Source organism: Berghia stephanieae, chromosome 3 (genome assembly GCF_034508935.2).
Source record: "Berghia stephanieae isolate SIO BIC M18660-M18661 chromosome 3, UCSD_Bste_1.3, whole genome shotgun sequence".
Lineage (NCBI taxonomy): Eukaryota > Metazoa > Mollusca > Gastropoda > Nudibranchia > Aeolidiidae > Berghia > Berghia stephanieae.
Window position 1 is genome coordinate 54,963,684 of NC_088362.1, and position 7,500 is coordinate 54,971,183.

The window sequence follows — 7,500 nt, forward strand, 5'->3', positions numbered from 1 at the left end:
TAGATTTGTTTCCTATTTTCTGCACCTTGTTCATCCTGACATAATACCGTCTCGAGACTGTGGGTCACATATGTTTTCTATTTTATTTTTCTTAACCTTTCCAATAATAACTCTCCACCCACGTATTATGCAATAAACTATAATGTCGAGACAGGACAAGAGCCATAAGCGGATCGGAAACCTGATAGATAATAATAATTTTGGTCAACTCAAACTGTCCTAAACTCATTCATTATGTTAACTCTCCTCTGGCAAAAAATACCACATGATATTATAGGTATTCAACGAGTTCGGTTTCACGCGTCTAATCTTATTGCGAAAGCCTCGAGCTAGCCAGACACGTATTTGAAAAGAGATGTCAGAGATATTGATTCTTACACGAGTGAACTAAAAAAGATGAGAATGAAACGATCCTAGACACCGCAGAGAGAGAGAGAGAGAGAGGGAGAGAGAGAGAGAGAGAGAGAGAGAAAGAGAGAGAGAGAGAAAGAGAAAGAGAGTGAGCGAGAGTGAGAGAAAGTGAGATAGAGAGAGAGAGAAAGAGAGAGAGAGAGAGAAAGTGAGAGAAAGAGAGAGAGAGAGAGAGAGAGAGAGAGAGAGAGAGAGAGAGAGAGAGAGAGAGAGAGAGAGAGATGGATTATTTTTAAAAATATAATCTCAAAAAAATCAGTCTGCCACAATCCCTGCTTTCTCGCCTGGGGATCGAGCCTCAGACCTCTTGACTAGCGGCCAGACGTGCTATCATAACTCCGCTTTGTCCAGGCACTGTTTCATACAATCCTGTTCAGATTTTTGCCTTGGACCAGTGCTAGCGTGATATAATCTGTTGAATCTCGTTTTTACCGCAACACTTGGGACATTGGCAACACTTGGGACAATGGCAACAGTTGGGACATTGGCAACACTTGGGATAATGGCAACAGTTGGGACATTGGTAACACTTGGGATAATGGCAACAGTTGCAACATTGGCTTACACTTGGGACATTGGCAACACTTGAGTCAATGGCAACACTTGTAACAAGGGCAAAATTGGGATAATGGCAACAATTGGGATATTGGCAACACTTGGAACATTAGTAACATTTGGGACATTGGCAACACTTGGGATAATTGGCAACACTTGTAACAGTGGCAATACATGGGATAATTGCAACATTTGGACATTGGCAACACTTGGAGAATTGGCAATACTTGGAGCATTGGCAACTATTCGTAAAGTTGGGGGCATACAAAAAAATAAAAAATGAGTGTTTCTATAGTCCAATATACATTAAACGTGCTCAAAACGCTTTACAAGCCAACAGCAACACATCACGTTTAGGACAATACACGGCACCATGGAGAACCATTACATCATTTTGGATCAGCCAGTCACTCATGAAGCACCTGAATACGGTGAGAAAGTATCAGTTAAAATCATTGCCCAATAACTCAACTTTGAGTCACTCATCCGGATTTGAATCAAGGACATATAGATCACAGAGTATCGCACCACTACCTAAACCATTCATTATACTGAAAATGGAATCCATTTTCGTAAAAATTGTAAAAGTCCATACTTGTCATAGTGATAAACGAGTTTTGTAACGATCGCTTTTGACAGTTTAATAATGATCTACCAAATCAGGGAAACCTGAGCAGCCCATGACTCAAACTGATGTCATTCGCGACTCCATGTAGTAGTTCTTGATATGTTACGCGTCTCTCGAAACATTACCACAATGGGTGAAAGTTGTAGCACCGCCCTGCACTTCAGAAACAGAATGACTGCCATTTGAGTACCGGAGTCTGTAACCACCCAGTGTCCTCTCTCTTTGAAATTTAATCCGTGAAGCTTTGTCATAAATCAAATGATATAACTTCTTCGCTCTAGCATTCCTATTCTTCAAAATCAACTTCCAGTTCATTTACTATTCGTCCTATTTCCTAGTTAGGGAATATAAATTAAAAGTGTTATATAAGTACGGTATTATTACATAAGTGAAATAAAATAAGACAAGATTCATTTTTGTCTAAAATAATATTTCAAAATGGCATCACAAATAACCGAAACTAGAGAAACCAAAATGTTTTGTAAAAATCCATTTTGGTGTTCAGCCATTAATATTATTCTACTCCTTCCCATGAATAATAACTCATGATAGCGATGATATTAAAAAAACAATATTAACATTAGATTTCTAAGCATTATAGTCCAACTGGATTATGACATACAAACAATATCGTTTAAATATTTTTAATGTATCTCAATCAGAAATTTAAATAACAAATTCAGAATAATTTAAAGGGAAGAATAAAATATTTCTTGCATTCTTGCGTTTTGGAATCCGAACATTGTTTCCACAAGCGCACTCGAAAACTCGTGCTGCGATTTGGAACTCGTCCGGGATTCCAGAAAGCAGGGATGCAAGAATCGTGCACTGATACCAAAGGGCAACCAGAATTTCACTCCTCCTTTACTTGGTCCATTGGTAGGGAGTGTTCTCTCTTTTGAGTTTTCCATTTTCAGCCCATCTTGAAAGAATTCGTCCATTTGAGAAGCCATAAATACGAACACAACAACATGGGATATTATTTCCACTACATGCACAAATTATCCAGGCTTAAGGATTTTCCAGCAAAGACAATTTCAACACTCCACACTTAATGACCAGTTTTTGTACCTTCTTAAAGCAATGCATACCATTATTGTATAAACTGTATGTCATTGGTTTTTTTCCATGCTTTTAAAGTATCATTAGCTAAGATATAAAACTTATTTGGTGCGTCAGATAACACGTGGGCTTGTTTTACGGATATAAATCACTGCATTATAGTTGTTGAACAGATGAACTTTCCTCATTTGGTTCCAGATCAATGACAACAATTTTTCATTGTTGTTTCAGGTAATTTTATCCGTTCTCTAAAGTAACCAATCACATTATATAGAAAATGTTGTTGGAGACTAACCATGCAGTATGTTAATAAAAAGACCCTCAAAGCCTTAAAATTCATGAAGCCAGAGTTGATTACGATTTCAGTAATGTTAACGGAACGAAGCAACTGTTTGCTGCCCTTTGGCTGGGACGTCATCCTATCTTTTCCCCCCATTATTGTCACCAATCTGGCAGCTATTTGTGTTCAATGGTGCTTGGTTTTGTTACACAACAAGCCAGGATATGGAGTCGAATAAACAAATTATATACAAGAGAAGCCCATCAAATCACTAATAGCTTTCTTTCTGTAGAGAGCAGACAATTTCATGAATGTTTACATTACACCGAGGCAAAATCGATTCTTATATTTTCAGAACTCATTGGATATCATATTAATGCGTTATATTAATGGAATTTCCTAATGAAGACACAAACATTAATAAAGAGATATTCTATGTAGCTATAAATTAGCAGTGTTTGCGGGCGAGATGATCGACTGGATAAAGCATTGCTCTAATACCTGGAGAAATTGGGTTTGCACCCCAATGTCGACATCTCTTTTTTTCTTGAGCGGTAGAAACTGTAGGTTACTTTGAGTCGTTGTACTGTAGCTGATGACTGTTTTTCTCTCGAGATAGTCTCTACGGACAAATGTCCCAAGAAAAAACCCAAAAAGAAATCCCAAAGCTTGAACTTTTATAGCGCGATATCAATTAAATATGCTCTAAGGGCTTCACAAAGAAGATGATTTAAGGAAAATTATTTATTCATTTATTTATCCTTTCTTTGTTTGTTTATTTTATTAATTGTTTGAGAGAGAAAAACTGTATAATAGAAATATTTGATCATATTATTTGTGGTATATTCAATTTGATATGAAAATTGATAACATGAGAGCAAAATTATAAAATTTGTCCAATCTTACTACAGACTTCATTGGCCTGAAGGCATCTATTTCCTATTTTAGTAACATTCGTTGTGAAATAATTCAAAATTGACCCCCCCTCTCTCTCTCTCTCTCTCTCTCTCTCTCTTCTATATATATATATATTTTATATATATATATATATATATATATATATATAAATGGGATCACTCACTTATATTGTTGGCTACTGGTACCGAGAGTGCTCAACTGTATGGAGCTTGGTATAATTTATGAGTGTTGGTGGGTACTCGTAGGTACGAAAATGCTCGATAATGATGTTTAGAGCTAATATAAAAATATAAATTGGATCACTCACTTATATATATATATATATATATATATATATATATATATATTATATTCTGATCAGACTGAACCTCCGGGTTATAAATATGTGTCTTGTTGAGACATGTATAAATAGATTAAATTCTTTAGCATCCGATTACTAGAATCAATGAACCCAAGACCAACAAAGAGAACTCCAAATGATAAGAGGCCATGGAAAACCCCTACGTTGTCATCCTGAAGTGTTTTAAATGAGCGAGACATAAAGATTATTGGACAAGAACGAAAATGATATCAAATTGAAAAAGAAAAGAGAAAGAAAATAAGGGGCACGTTAAGCGAATGAGACAGAAATCACTTATGGTCTGGTGCCTATAGCCCAATGGGATTTCAGGAAGCGAATGTTTCATTTTATGAGTCTTTTGAATGCAAGGCGTTTAGCTATAGAGAGAGGAGAAAGAATTCCCACTCTCGCTTTGTCACGAACACGATATGTATCTTTACCGACGTATCGTTATTTTACAGGTCTGATAACCCAAATTGTTCTTTGTTCTAATGGAAAACTGCCCTCAAACCAATGAAAGATATTATTGTCCATTACAACAATGTAAAATCAAAGGAAAATCACGTTTGGTTATCAGACTTGCTAATATTGCACGTTGGTTTATACCAACTATTGTGAGAGTCATGGAAACGATGTAGTTCCGGGAGATACTGAGTTAAAGGACAATTGCAGATAAGCAACAGAAAGGACAAAACTGAAACCCAAGAGAACGAAAACTCACCTCAGGATGATACAAGCATGTTCAAAGATTTCCAGTACGATGAAAATGATGTAAAGAAAACTCTAAATCCAAGATACAAGCCAATGAAGGTAATCGAAATTCAGAAAAGTGAGTAGAGCAGGGCGCTTATGTTGATAAAAAAAGAAATGAAGTGAGTAGGAAAGTGTCAGAAGACAACAGAGAATAAAAACTTCCGGCGGCGATGGGGTCTCGAACCCGCGACCTTACTGGTACGACGACTCCGCCTGGCCGGGGAGATCGTGACTCTACCATAATATGAGCTATCCACGACCCCACGAGCCCCCATCGCCGCCGCGAAGTTTTAATTATCTGTTGTCTTCTAGCACTTTCCTACTAACTTCATTTCTTGTTTTTATCAACATAAGTGCCCTGTTCCACTCATTTTTCTGAATTAATAATCGAAAAATACAAAGCAAATATAAATGAAATCATTAGAATAATAGAATTTGACTTCATTGGCAAATTTAGAACGAAGAAATGGATTGTCTTTTTAAAATTTGATTTTGATCTGTGTCTTGAGGCCTGAAGAATCCTATTGATGCCATAAGACTTCAAAGAATCACTAGAAAGACTCAACAAACAGAGACAGTGAAGAGGACGATTTCAAGCTAAAGTACTTGAATGCGGCACGGGAAATCCAACCAATTTAACTACATAATATATTTAACCAGTTAACTGTTGTACTCTGGAAAAACTTGTATTTGATAATTTGGCCAGAAGACTATTCCTAAAATATCGATCGATTTAAATTACCTTCATCTTGGCAAAAACTCTCAAACCTTGGACTTCTTCGCGATATATGTTTTTTCCGGAGTACGGCAGTTTCGTGTTTAAACCGAAGAAATTTATTTTTACAAACATATTGAAGGATGCTGAGTAAAATAGCTAGCTAAAATGTTGAGTTTTTTTAAATTCTTTTTTTATAGTTGATGTCAGTACATGCACTTGTCACACAATTACATTATTCTGGTTTGTCATTTAATACTTTCAGCAGGCATTTATGTTGATAATAACAGAAAATGAAGTGAGTAGAAAAGTGCCAGAAGACAATAGACGGATGGCGCCGACTGCATACCATCCCTCTCACGGCCAGGCGGAGTTGTCGTATCAGTTAGGTCGCGGGTTCGAGCCCCCATCGCCGCGATATTGTTATTCTATATTGTCTTCTGGTACTTTTCTACTCACTTCAATTTCATTTAATACTTTACATCTTTAGAAGCAGTATCTTTATCGTGCTACAAAACAGTGGTGTAGAGCTCCCTCTTTCCATGTATCTCCAAGATCAAATAGGAAACCATGTGGGCGTCTTTGAATCTTTGAACTGTCATTTAAGTACAGACTCAATCACGTGGATGTCTTGGAACCGAAAGAATGGGGGGAGGGGGGGGGTGTTGGGAAGATGAGATAGGGGGAATTGGAATCACTCACATATAATAGTAACTTTAGCATTTATATACAGGGTAATATCCACTACACGCGTGCTCAGCGCTTTACAAGGGGTCCTTAGTCAACTGAAACACTTAACATGTTGGACGAAACATGACGCCTGTAAGGCGATATTACATTTTTTCTGACAGAGACATGGATGTTAATTGCCAGGCAACTCCTGAGTGCGATGAGAGAAGGTAAGTAAAGAGCATTTTCCAAGAACTCAACAGTGCACCGACCAGAGCGGCACTCGAACCGAGGACCTTCCGATCCCAAACCGAGTATCATTACAACCAGATCACATAGCCGCACACAGTATGTTATACCACTTGCATATAACACCAGAAGATCTCAATGGATCAACTAGTAGAGTAATCGACTTACCAGGAGACGGATAGGATTCGAATCCGAGTAGAATCGAGGATAGGAACTTTTTTTAATACCGTATCCTATTTATCGCCAGCAGGGTATGAGTAGCGGAGCTTATTGTACCGAGTGGAGAGTAATATTGTGATAGCGATTATCGTGTCATTTCTAAATAAATGGTAGTAAGCAATAATTACTTTCAGTTCAAAGTTAAGGAAAAACGGTATTATAAGTCCGATTACTTGGACTACATGGCTCTAAAGCACCCTTAACACGTGACGCATTCATTCTTGTGACTTATATTTTTTTAAGTTGAACTTTTACCTAGAACAATATCCACTAAACGTGCTCAAAGCGCTTTACAAGGGGTCCATGACCAACAGCAACACTTAACATGTAGGAGGAGACATGACGCCTGTTAGGCGATATTACAATTTTTTGCCGACAGAGAAATATCTATTAACGGTTGGGTACTCATTTTACACCTGAGTACGGTGAGAGAATGTGAGTAAAAGGCCTTTTCCAAGGACTCAACTATGCGCCGAGCAAGGTTCGAACTCAGGACCAAACGAGTGTCATAATACAAAGCCACATAGCCACACGAAGATATAACTAGATATTTTCCTGCACAAACAATATTAAAATTATATTACAAGTCGGGGTTAAAACTAGTGCTTAACTCCGAGTGGTTGGTACTCGCACAATCAATTATAGAGAAAACGACGCTGTGATAAATGGTAAATAGACAATGGTAATGACGAGACCTGACT